Genomic DNA, 20,838 nt, shown 5'->3' with positions numbered 1-20,838 from the left:
GAAGTGACCCTAGGTGCTAAATTTCCCTGCTATGCAAGTTCTCTAGTAAGCTGGGTAGAACAAAATGCAGACAAATTCTAAAATTCAACTAAGCAATATGTACACTCAATCTAAACCAGTAGGGAATATTTATGCAAGAATGGAGATTAAAACAAACAGATAATCTGACAAAGTCAAAGTCCCTAAGGATGTGTGATGACCCACACACTTAATCCTGTGGACTGGGAAGTGGAGAAATTCCTTGTCTGTAATGAGTTCCAGGTCAGCTTGGGCCTGAGTAAGCCCTTCCCTCCAAGGAACACAGAAAAAAAAAAAGCTAAAAAAAAAAGGTACTATAAGTCATGAACTGTCAAAAGCAACAAAAATCAACCTCAAAATATATCTTATTTAAGAATTGCAAAGCTGACAAAAGTACATCAGTCAACCACATGGCCTGCCCTAACACTGGAGGCCTATATACCTGGCTTTGGGTCAGGTAATGACCCAGTGTAAGTAGCCACTGTTATGTTTCGGGATGGGTTCAGTTCTCATCTATGCTCTGTGTACAGTGGGTTCCCTCTTTGTTGTGCTGTGGGACCAGCTAGGCTAGTCGGGTCAGTAGATATGCTGTTCAGATTAGCTAAACTGGATACCATGTGGGTGATACTTGGCTGAGATGCCTTGCCATCCTGAGATCTATGGTAGTTCTTGGTGATGGTGAATGGGGGAGGGGAAGCTGTGAAGAGTGTCTGAAGTTGTTCTAGAGCTCTTGAGTTGTTCCCTCTAGTTTTCTCCTTCAGGATTTTTTTTTTTTTTATTTAGCTTTGAGAAGCTAGGGTGAGCACAGAATCACTTAACCATAGTCCTTCCTGCTCATGCCAGCTCAGGCAGGGCTTGAGACTCATATCTTTTCCCCAGCCAATTGCCAAGGATATGGCTAGAGATGATTCTGGCTAGTTGTTGGCCCTGAAGTTTTTAATCTGGAGTATGTAAGTCATATATTAAAAAGCCCAATGTGATGTTTAATTAATACATCCAGAAAGACTGAGGAGTTAAAAACTCAAAATGACTTGGTAAAATATAGCCATAAACTGAATATACAACTAAACCATATGTGGGAATTTCAACCAATAAATGCTAAAAATCACATGACATAGAGTAGGAAAGTTAAAGAAGCTTTCTTACAATACCTGATGACACAGGTTTAATTCTTCAGTACCCACTTAAAGCCAGATGCACAAAATAGTGCGTGCATCTGGAGTTCATTTGCAGTGGAAAGAGGCCATGGTGTTCTCATTCTCCATTCTGATTGCAAGTAAATAAATAAAGTATTTTTTTAATAACATGATAACTCACCTAGCTTGTAAAGCACACTGACTTCATTACATTAAAAAAACTAATATTCTGAGCTATAGAAAATCCTCATGGATTGAACTTTTTAATGACGTGTAAATGGAGAACAATAAGAATAGTTCTTGACTTCTGCTTGCAAGTCACAGAAAATCCTATTTCCTAGATCAGATACATTTTAGTTGGGAAAATTAAAATAACTTTTTTAAGTAACAGTAGTTTATTTGTTAAGCTTTAAGATATTACCCAGTGCCCATGCTATTTGGCTTATTATGTATTAACATTGTAGATACATGCAAATCCATTGTATAATTTCCATTAGGAAAGAAAAAAAAAACACTAATTCAAAAGAAACTTCCCTACCAGACTGCTGACTTTGAGTGTTGTTGCATTAGACACAGCCTGACAACATTGCTTCTAAAGAATTGAAGATGAACATGTAATCATTCTGCCTGTCTTCTTACCAAAGACACAGGCAAATGAAGCCCTTAAATAGGAGCTTCCATCTTGATCTTTAGAAAAGGAAAGACACACATACAAAAGTTGTTGCAACACTGGCCAATGATGGCAGCAACTGTGTCTAGTTTCATAGGACCAAGTGATGAGAAAGCAAGGAAAGCCAGAATGAATGTATGAAACATTGGTTACTTGATTTATCATAATGCTAAGACTTTGAAACCATCGCATACAGACAATGATTTCTTTTTCTGTTTTTTTTTTCTTTTGTTTTCAACAAATCATGTAGACTTAATTTTGTAGACATTTAAAAGCAAATAAAGTATAATTCCTATTTGTAACAATACAAAATAAATAAAAAGTTCCATAGGAGATATGATACCTGTTGCAGTCAGGTTTGCATGGTTGGCAGAAACCACCCAACTAAGAGCACCTTTTGGGGAAGAAAAGAAACAAAAAAAAAAAAAAAAAAAAAAGATTTATTTTGGGTTACAGACTTGAGGGGAAGATCCATGATGGCAGGGGACAAAGCTGGTATTAGCAGAGGGTGGAAATCACACCTGGCCAACATAAGGTAGATAACAGGAACAAGAGACTGTGCCAAACATTGGTAAGGGGCCACTGGCTATAATACCCATAAGCCTGCCCCCAACAATATACTACCTCCATGAGGCTTTAATTTCTAATTGCCATCAGCTGGTGAGACTAGCATTCAGAATACCCAAGTTTATGGGGGACACCTGAATCAAATGACCATAATACCATAAATACACTAAATGTTGAATTGATATAAAATGACTTTAAATTGGCAATTGTTTTTTCTTAGAGGTTAAAGAAGTAAAAGATAAATTATTTTTACATGAAGAAATTGCATTGAAAAATAGTCACCACTGGGGCTTGGGAGATGGGTAAATAGTTAAGGTGCTTGGCTGCAAAGTCAAAGGACCCATGTTCTATTACCCAGGATCCATGTAAGCCAGATGCACAAGGTGATGCATCAGTCTGGAGGTCATTTGCAGTGACTGGAGACCCTGGCATGCCCATTCTCTCTCTCTCTTTCAAATAAATAAATAAAAGTAAAAATATATAGAAAGTCACCATTAATGTGGTGAAAAGTCAGATAACTGAAGAAAATATTTGCTAATAAGTCAAGTCCAAATTTTTATTAACAACATCCATGTTTATAAAAAAATATCCCATGGTAATACCCTCCCTCCCCTAACTTTCCCCTTTGAAACTCCATTGTCCATCACATCCCCTCTCCCAGAATGTATATTAAGTTATCCTTCAAAATAATTTAGGAAACAGAGATTCTAATATAACATTGAGAGACTTTGAATTCTGTGTTATTAGAGGGCAATGTTAACAGAGGGCAAATACACATGAAATGCTATCAGAGTGTCAAATACATATGAAATGTGCCTTTTAAGAGAGGATAAAAACAACACTAAAAATCCTAGTATAAATACATAGCAATGTAAAACCAATTCATTGGAGTAGGAATGAATATCCATCTCAAATATTCAAGAAGATTTTTTTTATTTAGCTAAGATAAATATGGCTATAGCCAATGAACAAAAAGTTCCAGTTTTACATGTTTTATTCAAGAATGTGTTTCTTTTTTGTAGCAGTGTTCATATTTGTGCAATATGAAAAGTACAGCATTACAGTCTTTTTAAACAACTACAGTAATGAAAATATCAATCACAGACTGCATAAAATATTGCTAGTTATGCATAAAATTCAGTATTTGACAACAAGTTCAATATGCAAATAATCTGTGACCAAGTGATAGCAGCACATTAAAATATAGGTTAATGGCTGTAGAAAGATGGTGGAAGTGGTTAAGGTGCTTACCTAGTAATTCTGACAGCCTGGGTTTGATTCCCCAGTATTCTTGTAAAGCCAGATGCACAAAGTGATCTGTACATCAAGAGTTTGTTTGCAGTGTCTGGAAGCCATGGCATATGTTCATACATTCATTCATTCTCTCTCTCTTTCTCTCCTCCTTGCAAATAAATAAATAAGTAAAATAAAAAGAGTGAAGCTAAGGAAAAGGCTATGACAAGGATAGTATCTGCAGGAGAATACACACCATATGATTACACTCTGTCAATTTTAAGAGGCAGTACAAGAGGAAAGTATGCAGCAGGAATACGTGATTAACTTACACTCAAAATAAAGATATTATTTTGAAAATTAGTCATGTCATGTGTACATATTGAATACTGATATCATAGTTACCTATAATCATATATATATTTAAATATGTCAGAATATATTTAAGTACAGTTGTGGTATCAGTGTGCCAAATCCATCTCTCTAAATTTCTTATTACAAATTTAGCAAAAATCTGTGACTTCACTTGTGGTGAGAATCTTATTTATCTTAGACTTCTGTGATTATGTGATGAAGCCACTGCAGGTCTTCTTAGAATTAGAACGCTGCATGTTCTTCTTTGGACAATGCTGCCTCCTATGTTGCCTTTGTTGTTGTTACTAATAACTGTATAATGATACGTTTCAAAATGGCACACAATGGAATCTTTATCCTGTTATTTTAGGGTAGATTAGAGTGATACAGGCTGCACTTATACCTAAGATTTGAAATATTCTAAATATGTTTATATGCCTCAAAATGTATTTGAATATGTTCTAAACAATCAACTAAAACAAAAAAGAAAAGAACAATAAAAACAAAAGGACTTATAATGTGAATAAAATAATCAGTTTATCTATGTAACACATATAAACAGTGTTTTTTTTTTCTGTCAAGGAATATTCACATTTATTTCAAGTGAATGTAGACCATTTACTAAAGTGGTTCTATTGCCTGCAGTATAAAACAAGTATCTTGGTTAGCCTGTATAGTGCTAGAAAATGTTATCTGATCTGCTGAGGGAAAATAGCCAAAAATGTTTTGAGCAAGGAGGGGATACTTCTCATATATGAAAGCAACCAGCCTGACAAAATGTACACATCTGTCAATGGTGGCACCCAGCCTAGGTTGGTAACCAGTGGGTTTCTGACTAGATAAGAGACCTACTTGGTGGAAGGAAACCCGTAACTGTAACTGGGAACCAAGTCAGAATCTTATGGAGACCAAAAATTATGGGCACTCTCTATTGAGTACCTTCCACAGTTTTTGGCCAAAAGAGAGGCTACACCCATCAAAATTTCTCTAAATTAACAATGCTTATCCCCTTTAACCTATGCTGATCTCACTCTCTGTTGGAGAATCTGTTTTGTAGTAATCAGAAGGCAGCAAGAACCAAGAATAACCAAAATCTACCAAGATAAGAAAAGACATCTGTTTCCCTAGCAGGAGATAAACCACCCCTTCCTTGTACATCAGCCAGGGCCCAGGGGAACCCAGAGGAATTGGCAAGATGAGCAAGAGTGTTGCTTCCATGGTGAGCCTAAAAAGTTGTGCCTGGGTGATACAAGCAAATAAGATACTTAGAGGGTACAAAGCAGAAATCCAGAAGCTGTTGATGGTTTGACACTAAAGTAGACTTTACACACATACCAAGGCTTAGGGAATTTTGAAGAAAATCCATAGAGTGGGACTTCATACCAAGAGGCATTACCCCCACCACCACCACCACCACATTGACTGACTGCTACTCTCACAACTCATAACCCACAACTGCATGGTGCATACCACCAATCGCACTGATGAAGGTATTCAATGGAATGGGTATAGGGAAGAAGGGAAGAAATGATGTTACCAACACATGATGTGTCCATACAAAAATCCCACCTAATAAAAGAATACAGCATGAAATCTGACCATACCAAATACAATTCCATAAACAAGCCCCAAGTTTTATGACTTTGAAATGACAAACAATAGTATCTTTTGACATTTCACAAGGGAATTTTCAAAAAGGAAAGTAAAAGTTCATAATTTTTGTAGTTAGGCCAGTATGAAAGAATATTTGTAGTGAAAAAATAATCTTAAAATATATTGCAATGGTGATTATTCTTCTTCATTAAAATTTGTGAAAACATACATTTGGAATGCTATGTACAAATGAACGTACCATATTTTTCCAATATTTAAAAGAATAAGGTAGATTTATATAAACATTTTCTTAAATCAGATTCTCAATACACAAATATGACCTGCCCTGAGCTTAGTAATTATAAAAATTTAAAGTTTTGTGAAGTGTGATTATTATAAAACATATGGTGAAATTTATTAATTAATAAAATGAAAGGAGGTTAAGAAATAGTGACTACTCATAAACAGAGTTTTCCACAGTTATATCAGCAGTTTAATTAGGGAAACTTTCTTCTAGTCAAATAATCATTATGACTAGACAAGGTGTAACTTATGTACTGTTACTAGGTTTGAAATAGTGAAGAGAGGTTTATAACACTAGGCTTTCAGAGCAGAGGCTCCCAGACCTGCAATAATGATTTCACATAAATTACTATTATTTCATAATGCTTAACTAATACTGCTTTACTCATTGCCAAATTATCTTACAAAGGGTGAGGCAGTCCTGGTCTGTCTTAATAGGGTACTTATTGTTTCTGCAAGTCTTAATAAAATGGATCATATCAATCATTTGAATTAGAAAAATAGTATTCCATTAAATAGGTATTCAATACAGTTGATCACACTAAGAATTACTGGCTTTTATAATATTTATCATTTTTCTTCACATTTAATATTAGAACAAGTAAAATGTCAATGAAAGCACTTTTTTTTTGAGATAGGGTCTCACTCTAGTTCTGGCTGATCTGAAGTTCACTATGTAGTCTTAGGGTGGCCTCGAACTCATGACAATCCCCTACTTCTGCATCCCAAGTGCTGGGATTAAAGGTGCATGCCATAATGCCCTGGCAATGAAAGCATTTTAAAAATTTTAATATATATATGTATACATATACATATGAACAGATTATATATTATCAGTCCCTTGCCCCAACTCCTGGTAAACAGGGAGCCATACTCAATGTAGTTATGAGATTCACTGTCGGTTCATGAGAGGATCTTGCCTTAGGGTATTTTTACATGCTCTGTTGTCCTTACAATCTTTCCATCCCCTCTTTTGCAATATTCTCTGAGCCATGGCAGGCCTGCTAACAATGAAAGCATTTGTAAGTGTTGTCTCTCAGCATCCATGGCAGATGGATCCACAACTTTCCAGGGATCCCAGAATTCACAAGTGCTCATATAACTCACATACAATGTGAGATAACCTTTAGACATCCTTTTGTATATTCAAAAAATCTGTAATTTCTTAGCATAAATAATGCAGTGCTAATATTATGTCCATAATTATGCCATATTATGTTAAAGGAAAATGAAAAGAGATCTGTACACGACCAATGTAAATGTAAATTTTTCTGACTTTTTAAAATTCTATGTTTCTGAATTTATGGACACGGAATGCAAAGGTGTGAAAGACTAACGTTTTATTGAATGTAACAAGGGGATGACTCCAGTGAAAAATTCTGTGCAGGTGGAGTGGGAAGCATAGGTTTAGCAAAAGAAGTTAGAAGACTTTCAATAATTGAAATGAATAATTAAAAAAGATTTTAAAAAGTGAATGTACATGCTTGGCTTCAGGTCACTGAGAAATCTTGCTGGAGCTGAACTGAAAATGTCCTCCTTGGGGACCAGCTAAGAGAAAGCTACACTGCATGCAGTCCTGTAGGAGAGTGAAGTCATCAGTGGAGATAAACAACAGTGGATACTGAAAGCATTAAATTTTCCAGTCAGGCCAAATGGCTCACTGGGTGCAATAGTGCCATGTCTGTTATGGGAGAAACCAATTCCTTTCTAGTTTTATTGGAGGCCAGCTCCACAGGAGAGAGTACATTCCTGGTACTGAAGACCTAGTCAAAAGCCTCTGATGGGCAATCTCATGAGTCCTAGATAGTATCTGTCTAAATGCACAGATTATTCTCACAAAACTGTGTTGTAAGCACTTTTCTTAATGTTCATATCCATACATTAATGTTACTCCCACTTTTGGCTAGGGAAGCTTCTCTTTTCATGTGGCAATGACCTCTAGGATGACTCAAAAGATGCCATTAATGTTGAGAAGAAATGATAGGTGAGTCTGCAGCACTGAAACATCTCTATCACACATTCAAAGGCTCAGGATCCATTGAGGTAGAGGTGGTGGAAATAATGAAAGAGCCAAAGTAAGGGTAGGAGTCCTTACAACGTAATCTTCCAGACACAAAATGACCTGGATATCCATGACCTCACAGTGCTTGGTGCTACCTACAGAAGACCCTCATAATAGGAAGAAAAGGTGATAACATCAAAAAAAAAGAGACTGATTGAGAGGTATTGTAATCAGGTTTGCATTGCTGGTAGAAATCACCCAACCAAGATCAGCTTCTGGAGAAAAAGGAGACTTATTTTAGCTTACAGGCTCAAGGGGGAAGCTCCATGATGGCAGGGAACATGATGGCATGAGCAGAGGGTAGACACCAACACCCTGACCAACATCAGGTGGACAACAGCAACAGGAAAGTGTGCCAAACACTGGCAAGGGGACACTGGCTATAATACCCATAAGTCCACCCACAACAATACACTGCCTCCTGGAGGCATTGATTCCCAAATCTCCATCAGCTGGGAATTTGGCTTTCAGAACACCTAAGTTTATGGGGGACACCTGAATCAAACCACCACATTCTGCCCCTGGCCCCCATAAACTGATAACCATCTGTTGCAGTCAGGTTCACATTGCTTGTAGAAATCCCCCAACCAAGAGCAGACTGTGGGGGAAAATGAGGTTTATTTTGGCTTACAGGTTGGAGGAGGAAGCTCCATGATCGCAGTGGAAAAGGATGGCATGACCAGAAGGTGGACATCAACCTGTGGTCCACATAAGGTGGACAACAGGAATAGGATAGTGTGCCACACACTGGCAAAGGAAAACTGGCTATAATACCCATAAGCCTACCCCCAAAAATACATTTCCTCCAGGAGGCAATAATTCCCAAATCTCTATTAGCTGGGAACCTAGCATTCAGAACACCTAAGTTTAATGGGGGAAACCTGAATCAAACCACCATACCATCCATGGTGTAAAGTGTGATACATTCAGTCCAACTTCAAGGGTCCCCATAGTTTTTATCCATCCTAATGATCTTCAAATATTCCCATACTCCAAGGTTTTTTAACTGAGACATTAATACCAAAAAATAACCTCAAAAAATAAAACATAATGGCACAGAGTAAACATTCTCACTGCAAAAGAAGGCATTGGGTATAGCAAAGAAATAATCAGCCACTACAAGTTTTAAGACAACCAGGGCAAACATCAAACACAGTAGTTTCAAGTCCAACAATTCTTGCCAGTGACAAATCTCCAAGTCAGATAATTCTAACCTGCAACAAGTCTGTGCAGTTCCAATTCCCTGCCTTCAGCTAGGCTACTCGCTGTCCAGGAAAATTTTATGTGGGCCAGCAGCTTCCCTTAGCAGCTATCTTGTGGTCCTGTCATCTCCACTGGGTTTCCACTATAATCCATGGTTCATCTTCATGGCTCCATTGGGTCTCCATGCAGTCATCCAGAAAACCTGGTTCACACTGCCCTTGGCCATTTCCAAAACACAAGACTACATTGCTAATTCAATGACCCTCTCTTTCCTATATTTCTTAAACTCTTCAATACCAAGTTGGGGGCAAATTTGTTAATCCAGGGGGAAATAAAGCAGACTTTGAAGAACAAGACACTCCTTGAGCATTTAGACCCTTTCAAAGGAGTCTACATTCTTTTTGTTGCTTCAGTCTCAAAGATTGTAACATTTCATACCATTGCAGCCGAACACGCAGCTGTTTCAGATCAAAAATTTAATTTTTCTGTGCCATATCCCTTTGTACACACCAGTCCCTTTCTACACACTGCATCCCTGCACAAGTTCTTAAGACATGGGCATAAAAACAAGCCTGTCACATAAACTGCTTCTAACCCAACAAAGCTCTTTTTCATCCTTGTAAGCCAAACCTCACAGTCCTTAGTTCTTACTGTATTCAGGTCTTTCAACTCGGATCAGAATTGCCCATCAAGTTGTACTTACAGCAGGGCAAGGGATCTCTTAAGGCAAGGTTTCAAATCCTTTCACATTCCTCTTGAAAATCAGCTCCAAAAGGCCAAAGACACACAGTCAGGTGTCTAGCAGCAATGCCATTCCTCAGTATCACTTTACTGTTGCAGTTAGGTTCGCATTGCTGGTAGAAATCACCCAACCAAGATCAGCTTGTGGGGCTGGGGGGAAGGTATATTTTGGCTTACTGGTTCAAGGCTCCATGATGGCAGGGAAAACAATGGAATGATCAGTGGGTGGACATCATCCCCTTGCCAACATCAGGTGGACAACAGGAATAGGAGAATGTGCCAAACACTGACATGAGAACACTGGCTATAATACCCATAAGCATGCCCCCAACAATACACTGCCTCCAGGAGGCTTTAATTCCCAAATCTCCATCATCTGGGAACTTGGCTTTCAGAATACCTAAATTTATGGGGGACACTGAATCAATCCACCACAACAGGGAAAAAAGTGAATGCATTTTGATAGACAATCAGGTTTCATTTATTTGGACAGGTTATATGGTTTTAACTGACAAAGAAGAGAAATAATTTAAAGGATAAGATTATTTGTGACCACATATTAAAACTTTTAAATTCTATAGAAAGTATGTCAGGAGAGAAAAGATATACTAAACCTGAGCATGTCTCATTCCAGCAGTTAGTAGCACTTTGTATCTTTCACTGTAGGTTTTGCTCTAGCCCAGGCTGACCTGGAATTCACTATGTAGTCTCAGCATGGTCTCAGACTCAGGGCCGTCCTCCTACTGCTGCCTCCTGCTGGCACTTTTCAATGTGCATGTTCACTTGTGAATGTCAGTATTCTCCTCTCACTGCACACTTGGGGAGGCAAGATGGCACTCTCCTTCGTCAGTTTCTCCTTCCACCTTGTTTTAAGGCACACTGTCTCATGTTCACAGCTATTCTCAGCAGGGAGTTGACCCACAGACATCAGGGCTTTTCAGTGTCTCCAACTTCTTCCTCTCTGTGGGCACGCGGGGATGACAGAAGCTCATTTTATGCATCTGACTTTATGTAAGTTCTATGAGAACAACGTGGGAAGTCAGGCTTGGGCAACAAGTAACTTACTCATTGCATCTCCCCAGCCCACACTAACACAGCAAATGAGCACTTTTAAAATTTCTATTTGTATAATTAAACTGCCTTCAGTAGATAACTATTACTAAATTAACTATTTTATTTGTCAACATTTTTACACACTTTAAACTCATTCATTTTATTTTATGGGAGGTTTGTTTTTTTGTTAACTATAAGCCTTATTGATTCATTGCTTTTACATTTCACAATGCATTCCACAGTTTTAGTTCAGTACAGCTGAAACCACAATTGTATAAGTCTTCATTTTCTTGATTTCTTGCTCACAAAATGGGGCAAAGAGCTGAACAGGCAGTTCACAAAGGAAGAAACACAAATGGCAAACACACACTTAAGAACATGTTCATTATCCCTAATCATCAGAGAAATGCAAATTAAAACAACTATGAGATTTCACCTCACTCCAATAAGGATATCAAACATCAAAAAATCAAATGAAAATAAATGCTGGAGAGGATGTGGAGAAGTAGGAACACTCATCCACTGTTGGTGGGAATGTAGGATGGTACAACCACTTTGGAAAGCAATATGGACACTCCTGAAAAAGCTGACTACAGAGATACCAACAGACCTAGTTATTCCCTTACTGGGCATCTACCCTAAAACCTTCAAACCAAAGGCCAGAGAGATTTGCTCAACCATGTTTGTAGCGGCACAATTTATAAGAGCTAAGAGTTGGAATCAATCCAGATGTCATTAGAAGAATGGATAACTAAGATGTGGTATATATACACAATGGAATTCTATACAGCAGTAAGAAAAAATGACACAAAGAAATTTGAGGAAATATGGTTGAGGCTAGAACAGATCATTCTCAGTGAACTTACCCAATCACAGAAAAAAAATCGCCACATATCCTCACTCATCTACAGCACCTAACCTTAATATACCCAAGATTCCTTACATACCCAGCAAGCATATCATGGACTAGACACTAGATGGAGGGGGAGGGAATCAAAGGGGTGGGAAACACTAATCTAGACCCAAACGGCAATGGTACCATAAACTAGGAAAATAAAATATATTTCTAGGAGTATTATCACCTGTTCTCAACAAAACAATGCCACACACATATAATCCCAGCATAAACTTTATTTCAAAGACTTCTGGTATAGTTAATTTTATTGGAGTGTTTTTAAGAAATTTGACCATGATATTCAAGTGGTTATATAACTCTCCGGAAGTGTTGTTGGTAGCAAAAAGATTGTGCATGTTTGAATAAGGATATAAGAAAGGGTCAAGATATTAAAATTAAATGATGTTTTAAATAATATTAATAATCTTCTATGTCTAATCATCTTTCCTCTTATATTAATAAAGTAATTAACTTCCCAAAATCATAAGCTCATTGGAATTATATAAGATCCTACTTTATTAATAATAGGTTAATTTAAACAGTAAAAGTTTAATTGAAAGAAGAAACCTCCATTAAGCAATATTATCATTAATGGTCTGTCACAGACCTTAAAAATATTATAATTATAACAAATGTCCTGTTAATTTTTTTCAGAACACTGTGTGAACTAGTAACTGAACCCTGATCACCTCTGGAGCATTCCCCAATGGACCAAGAGAGGATCTCATTCAACACCAAGTTAATAAAATGCAATGAGTATTAGCTGCATGACATTATCCAATTAAATAAATTATAATTATCAACACTGCCAGAGTTGAAAAATGTATAAACTTATAAAAGAAACAAATGCTATTTTTCACAAAAGGATTATCAGATTATCTATTATAGAGATACTATTTGGCATTCACCATGAAAATCAGATAAATAAGAGCATAGCTGTTCATTGATTTCATTAACACTGGAAACAATGTTAAAAGGATCTGTAGTATGTTAATTATAATAATGTGAAATGTCAGCTACAAGTTAAATATTGATTCTAGTTTGGAATCCTCCAAGGCTTGTCAAAATATCAAGTCTGGCTAGTAGAATTGAGGACTACAGTATCTATACTGCAGTATAATACTGCTTATTGAACTTTAAATATAATAGTCACATAATATATTACCCAACTTAGCTCATTGTTGAAATAATCACTTACAGAAACTTTATAAAAGATGATGCTATTGTTATTTGGAGAAGCTGAAGTATAGATTTAAAACTATTTAGAAGTTATATTTATAATTTATGTCCATTGATTTTAAAACTGATATAAATTTCAAGCCACATTAAATTAACTATTAAAAGCATAGGGTGACATTTTAATAGTTAAATATGTTTTTCAAATACCTTTTCTTTGCAGTTCCAAAATATATATCACCACTACCTACAAAGAAAACTGGGGACCAAGTGCCAAACTGTCACCACTTTTCTCTTCTGAGAACCAGATTGCTTGCCCACAAAGGAAAATTAAAGAAACACCAAGTATTAACTACAGAATTAGGGAGAATCCTTGAAGTCAGGCAGGGCAAGGAAGGTGGGTGAAATCTTCAAGGCTTTATCCATCATTGTTGGCTTCTTTCCTCCACTGTACATATGAAAACCATGGGCCCACTCTCAAACAGCCCCAGGACACATACAGTAGGAATAGAGTTCTGGTGCTCTTCAGTGGAACACATTTATTTATGGGAGAAGTTGCCCAGTATTTGTCTAGCATATATGAGTGAAAACACAGAGAAAGGTGTGTGCTCAAATTTCTCAGAGAATCATTATATCTGAAAACAGTATATAATCAAGTTCAACAGAGTTCTGGCCATGGTTTGTTTGATTTTGCTAGTCATATCAAGTGTCTTTTTGTTCTTTTTCTTTTGTTTGTTGTGGCTTGATTTTGAGTTAGGGTTTCCCTATATAGGACAGGTTAGCCTTGAACTCACTAACTGTCTGCCTCAGCCTCACCAATGTTCAGAAAACAAGTTCTGTATTACCATGGTAAACATCAATTACTTATTGAAAGCTATGCTGCTCTATAGTGGCTGCCACTGCTCTTGAAGACCAGTGTGACCTCTAGCTCCCTGAGCTCTATGCTAAAGAGAAGTATGCTAAGGAAGCCTCTTGAGCATGGCTCAGAGCAAGCAGATTGACCTCATACCCACCAGTGGTAAAGCACCCAAGAGACAATTGACTACAATAGCCACTGTCAGGAATCACCCCCTACTTCACTTGTGAAGACTCTCATTGTTACAAGCCTGATATGATGGTGTTCTGGGATATTAGCAGTATCTGGATTCCATCAAACTTTAAATGAAGAACTCTCCTTCTAGTGTTTATTGTGAAAACTTGTCCAGGATCTCAAAACAGACCTGCGCTTGCAGAACACAGCCACTGGGGCTCCACTGGGGGCAAAAGAGTCCTGTCGTATTTCCAAAAGTACCCACTTGTGTTATATCCATGGCAGACACAGAGCAATATTACAGTAGCTTTCCCCATACACTTATGTAAGCCTCTACTATGATAGGGAACATTTTATTTTCATTTTTTTTCTAATCTCCCTGTGATCAATAGCTCTAAAAATGTTCATGAATTATAAATGTGCTAAACAATATCAATGCTTTTCATTAGTGTTCTTTTTTTCTAATGTACAGTAAATATTTTTGATAATTGGGATACTAATCATTATTAATTGCATTTTTGATCATTTCACTTTTAATATATATTTCGTGTGAATGCATTATGTACATGTTCATAGATATTCATGTGTGTGACCATATGAGTACATGTGCATGTGGAAGCCAGGTATTCTTTCCTCAAGTTTCATTGTCTTTTGTGTGTGTGTGTGAGAGAGAGAAAGAGAGAGAGAGAGAGAGAGAGAGAGAGAGAGAGAAATTTATTTGCCCAGAATTTGCCAATGAGGCTAGACTGGCTGGCTATTACACTGTGGAAACATACCTACCTTTTTCACATGGGTTCTGCCACTCAAACTCAAGTCCTCATGCTTATAAGACAATTAGCTTACTTGTTGATATGTCTCCCTTGTTCTTTGATCTTCATGTCAGATATGATTAAAAAAAATATTCTAGGAAAGTATTTGTATTTGCTGCTTTTCTCATTGTTGTACCCAAATGCCTGACAAGAAGCAGCTTGTGGAAGAGAAGATTCCATACAGCTTGCAGGTCGAGGAGGTGGCCTGTTATGGTGGAGAAGGCATGGAAGTAGAAGGTAACCTTAGGGCAGAGCGTGAACAAGAAATGAGGCTAAACAATAATATTTCAAGACCCACTCCCTGTGACCACCCTGTAGTGAAGATTGAGCTCCTCAGATTTCAAAACCTTCCCAAACAGCTGGTCACCACATGAGCCACAGCTCACACTGAAACCACAATGCCCAAGAGCAAAATCTAGAGGGTAATAAAGGGTTCAATTTCACTTACCCACATTCAAACTGGGCAACCTTTACACTCCATACGTTCAAAATTATGACAGGACTTCTTTTCCTCCAGCAGAGACTCAGTGGCTGTGCTCCACAAGCACAGATCTGTTTTGAGGCCCTGGGCAAGTTTTCGTAACAAGGACTAGAAGGAGCATTGGTGCCAATATTTTTGTGCCTGCCAATGCTTTCCAGCACCTGACGATCAGCGTGCTTATACGATTACAATAAAAGCGGCAGCCTGTGGAGCTGTCCAAGGTTTCTGCTCAACACTTTAACACTTGAAAAATTATAAATATTAGACTTATTACTTTGTGCCTGAGAGTTTCATCCAAGTACTTCCTTTACAATTTGATTTGGAAATCTTGAATCTTTGGACTGGGATAAAAGCTAAATGGTAGAGGCCAGAACTGTCAAGAAATAAAATCATTTCCGAAATGATCATAAGGTAGCCTACATCCAAAGCAGAGGGAAAAGTAAAGCTATGAATGGAATAAACTACAGGAAGGCAAGAATTAGGAAGCAATGTTTCTCTGCTCACCATGGTACGTTTCCTTAAGACTGTCACCTGTGAATCCTCCCTTCCTCAGATTTCTTAGGGACTCCATTAAAACTGCAACTCTGAAGATCATAAATCAATAAGAACGATGCTGTCAAATTTAATAATGACATTTAGTACCCATTCCCTTATCTTGATCTAATTATTAGTATACTAATGCAGGGCCTCTTTAACACATACATAACATTTTTTGAAACAAGATATCTTCTCAAGATTTGTTATTTTATGCAGTGGCTTAACCCTGAAATAGACTTGTGATTATATTTGTCCATATATAATTTTATTTTGATAATATTAACCTTTAAAATATCACAGAATTTAAAAATCTGCTAGGAGTATCATAGCTGCAAGTATAACCAAAATTTCCTATATCTCTACATATTTTTATAAATAGATATACTAAGATGTAATGATTGTACTAATGAATGCCTTAGAAAATTTAGGTCTAGATATATAGAAATTAAGTAAAATTAAATTTTTATAAAAATTCTAATATACTGAAATTTCCATATTTAAAAATTTTTTATGCTGTATTTTGTTTATTTATTTGCATTTATAAGTGTATGTGATACTGGTGGGGAGCTGCATAGATGCCAAGGTCTCTTGCCACTGCAACTGATTGCCCATCCAACTTTATATGGCTGGCAAGGGAATTGAATGCAGAATGGCAGTCTTTGCAGACAAGTGTACTTATAATTTGTAAGCCATATTCCTAGCTCCTCTCACAATTTTCAAATGGTCTCATGAGATAAAAGCATATTATGCAAAAAGTATACAAATAGTACTATTAAAATCAATATAACATAATCTCAAAAAAACCTTCCAAAGTTTATATAAAACAACTGATCCTATTTTATAATGTTAGGCTAACTAACTAATGCCATTTAATCTATATTTTAAGTATGGGAGAAGGAGAATACTCCCATGGCTGCTGGCAACAGAACTTATCTCAACATCCTTTGGGCTAAAGAATGAACAGTGCCTGGCGTGGTGGCGCACGCCTTTAATCCCAGCACTCGGGAGGCAGAAGTAGGAGGATCGCCATGAGTTCAAGGCCACCCTGAGACTACAGAGTTAATTCCAGGTCAGCCTGGACCAGAGTGAGACCCTACCTCGTAAAAAAAAAAAAAAAAAAAAGAATGAACAGTGGGTCCTGGGCATTTCTTGTAGAAAGATGCCTTTGTAATTGTAACGTTAATTTCCAGATTACATATCTATTTCAATAAATCACTTAACCATGAGGACAGTAAACTGGATTTAATTTGTGAGGCTCTATTATGAACTGTTGGGTTTGTTTCCATTAATAATATTTATGTGTTTTCTTCTTTTGTAATATCTGTATGGTATATTTGTTTTTTTTAATTAATTTTTTATTAATTAGTTTTGTATTCAGCAAACACAGTCAGTTTGGTACCATTATTAGGCTCATCCATGACCTACCTCTCCCCTTGGCCCCTCCTTGTTGAGGTATATGGGTCATGCATTCTGGAGTTAGCCCATAGTTATGGGTAGGATAAATGTCTCTGCTGACCATGACCCAACATGTGGCTCTGACATTCTTTCAGCCCCCTCTTCCATAAAATTTCACTGAGCCATGTTGGGCTTTGCCCAACTGCTTATATGAGATCTAGAGATTTGACTCTGGGGAAATCAGGGCCCCTCAGACCCTCATGCTTGTGCAGGAAGCACATGTAACAGCCAAGTCAGCTCTTTACCACATATATCTTTATTATTATTATTACACTTCTAATTATTAAAGCCAGGCCATGAGCATTCTGGATAAATTCTACCAAACACTGAGCCCATTTTTCTTATAGTATAGTATTTGATAAACCCTGTTCATTTTTTCTCTAATTAGGCATGCTATGCCTTTGTTATTTCTAACTTAATAGATACTTGAACACTCCTTTACCAATAAATGACAGAGCACAAGTTGAGGTTTCTTAACACGTTGGCAATTTGGACAATTGAGTCAAGAAAGTTCAATATTCAATATCTATACACATAGTGAAAAGCTCAAGAAGAGACAACATATTTGAGTCCACAAAGAGAATCTATGAAGTGAAAGCCCAAGTTCTAGGACATAAGTCACACTGAATAACTTCCAAAGGGTAAAATACAAGCAAATGCATTCTGTCACAAACTGTAACACCATTATAAGACACTTCAGAATTTCATGTTTGGAAGCTCATCTTCTTTTCATTAACAGGAATCACATATTTCCTTATTGTATAATTGCAGACCCATAAAACTCTAGCAAGACACTGAGGAATACCTAATTAATATAATTATATTTTTAAGGATCAAAATATTTCTGAAATACTGACCATCAAATGCCATAAAGTTTAAGCAACATAAAATCACGGTCACTTTTTGTTGGTAGAGGTTGGTTAGTAGGGACAAAGGTTATTTTAAAAAGTAAATTTTCGCAATTATAACCAAATCTCCTTTCCCTCAGGATGGTTTTTTCCCTGGTGAAAATTGCAGAATAACACAAAAGTACTCCTGAACTTATTATCTAGAACACTTTCAAGGTGAGAATTATTTTGTCATTTTTTTTTTCTCAGAAGATATTGAATAGCTAGTGAAATCCTTCTTTTAGTCTTCTGAAGAAAAAACATTAAGTTTTTATAATAACCAAAAGACATTAATAGTAAAAATATTACTCTTGTCAAATGTAACATTCATTACATATTTATATTTTTAAATAAAACAATGTTGAATATTCTATATATTTTTTACAAATATTGCATTGTTCTAATGCCAATTATATTGCTGTATGTTTTCATGGGTGGGTCTTCATATGCCATTTGTGAATGCATGCATGCATATGAATTCCTTTGATATAGGAAACTAAATTTATATTATCTGTATCATGAGTAAGGATGAAAAGTATGCTGGCTGCATAAGTGGGTTATGAAGAAGAAAGATAACACAGATCATACTAAAGAGTTTTCCTAAAGAACCACGAATAAAATACATATAAGTTAACAATATATCAGCATGTTATTCAAGTAAAGTCATACAAAAGAGGCCTAGTTCATTTTGGAAATGTTTTCTCTGTTCTGTACTTTCAACTGGAGGAGATGGATGTTTTCTGCTCATTATGATTTTCATCACCAAAGCATTTCAGCCCCATGTTTTGCAATCCAAAGAAGTATTGCATGTTGGGAGTCTTTCAACTCTGGTACTAACGAAAGCAGGTCACTCACAACAGCGTTCTTAATTTGACAGGGGATTACAAAACATTTGGTGCTCTTTAACTGTTGTCACAGCCATCTATTACATTAAGAACAAGTTGATTTTAATATTTGTCAAATTAAAAAGCATTGTATCATGCTAACCTTGGGCATTCATTTGCATAATTGGCTCTCAGCTTGCTGTGGATTATGTGACACCCTCATTTCATTACTGTTCATTTTTCTGAAATTCTAAAGCAGCATCAAACACAACCTGCATATTAATCTTTCGTTTTCATGAAACCTTGTTTGATGCAGCCAAGTTGCAATAAATTCCATGTTTTTGTTATTAAGCTTCTTATAAGCCACTCATTCAAGAGCATTCACAGAACAACGTTTAAAACAATTTTTTTTTTTTCCTGGCCCATAATGAGACAATCAAACTGGTGTTTAGTAATTTAATGAAGTAAAGGATCTATCTTCCTATTATGGTGGGCTTCAAGGAATCCCAAAAATAATGTAAGAAAAATGTAAAATTTATCAGTGCCTATATCACCTGGCTTTCTATAACAACAAACCACAAACATCAAATCTTCATGAGTCAGCAAACATCTCAGATATCCCCCGGGGTTTGCTGTAGCTATGCTGGGTTCTTCTGGGATAATTTCCAAATTATCAGGCCTCACATTGACCATGTATGCTTTCATACTGTCTGGTCATCTACATATAGTGTTATCACATATGCAGACCAGCAATTAGTCAATATTGACATACGTACCTGTTTTCAGATCCTTCCAGATTCTCAGACATCTGCCCTGCAAGTTGACTCTTGGTGAGTCTTGCTATATTTAAAACCTCCTGGAATCCCTCTGGGACCACTACACCTTGCATGGGCTGTAGATCACCCTCTATCATTTAAAGACACCAGCTGATTTACATGCGTGTGTTGTAAGTTCACCAATTAAAATTCCCTATGTGCTAAGGTTTGAATATGGAAATGTTCTCTAGAAGCACATGAGTTTGAACACCATTATCCCAGAAGATGGCGCAGTCCAGGGACATTGTGGGACCTTTAAGACAGAGGCCTGACCAGTGGAAGTGGCCGCTGGTATATTCCTTCCCCTGGGCTTCCCAGTCTAGGTATTCTTGTTAGAAAATCCAAGTTTGGGGCTGGAGAGATGGCTTAGTGGTTAAGCACTTGCCCGTGAAGCCTAAGGACCCCGGTTCGAGGCTCGGTTCCCCAGGTCCCACGTTAGCCAGATGCACAAGGGGGCGCACGCGTCTGGAGTTCGTTTGCAAAGGCTGGAAGTCCTGGCGCGCCCATTCTCTCTCCCTCTACCTGTCTTTCTCTCTGTGTCTGTCGCTCTCAAATAAATAAAAAAAAAAAAAAAGAAAGAAAGAAAGATAATTCAAGTTTGACTCCGTGACTGGCTGTTGTTGATGGCACTTGAGACTATTTGGAATAGGTCATTCTACCTCTCTAGAGCCCCAGCTGAGATATATAAGGAGATAGGTATGTACTCACAAAAAGCCTAGAGAACCAGGTGTGGTGGCACACTCCTTTAATTGCAGCACTTGGAAGGCAGAGGTAGAAGTAGGAGGGTCGCTGTGAGATCAAGGCTACTCTGAGACTGCGTAGTGAATTCCGGGTCAGGTCAGCCTATGCTAGAGTGAGACAGTACCCCCAAAAAGAAAAACAAATAAAAAAATTCACACAGATGTCAAATGAGCTCTCAAGCCCTGAGGTTCCTGATCCCTCTGTCCACTTTTTCTTCCATTCATATACTTTCCACACTTACTGAGTTAATTTTCT

Source organism: Jaculus jaculus, chromosome 3 (genome assembly GCF_020740685.1).
Source record: "Jaculus jaculus isolate mJacJac1 chromosome 3, mJacJac1.mat.Y.cur, whole genome shotgun sequence".
Taxonomy (NCBI): Eukaryota; Metazoa; Chordata; class Mammalia; order Rodentia; family Dipodidae; genus Jaculus; species Jaculus jaculus.
Note: the sequence above shows the minus strand (reverse complement) of the source record.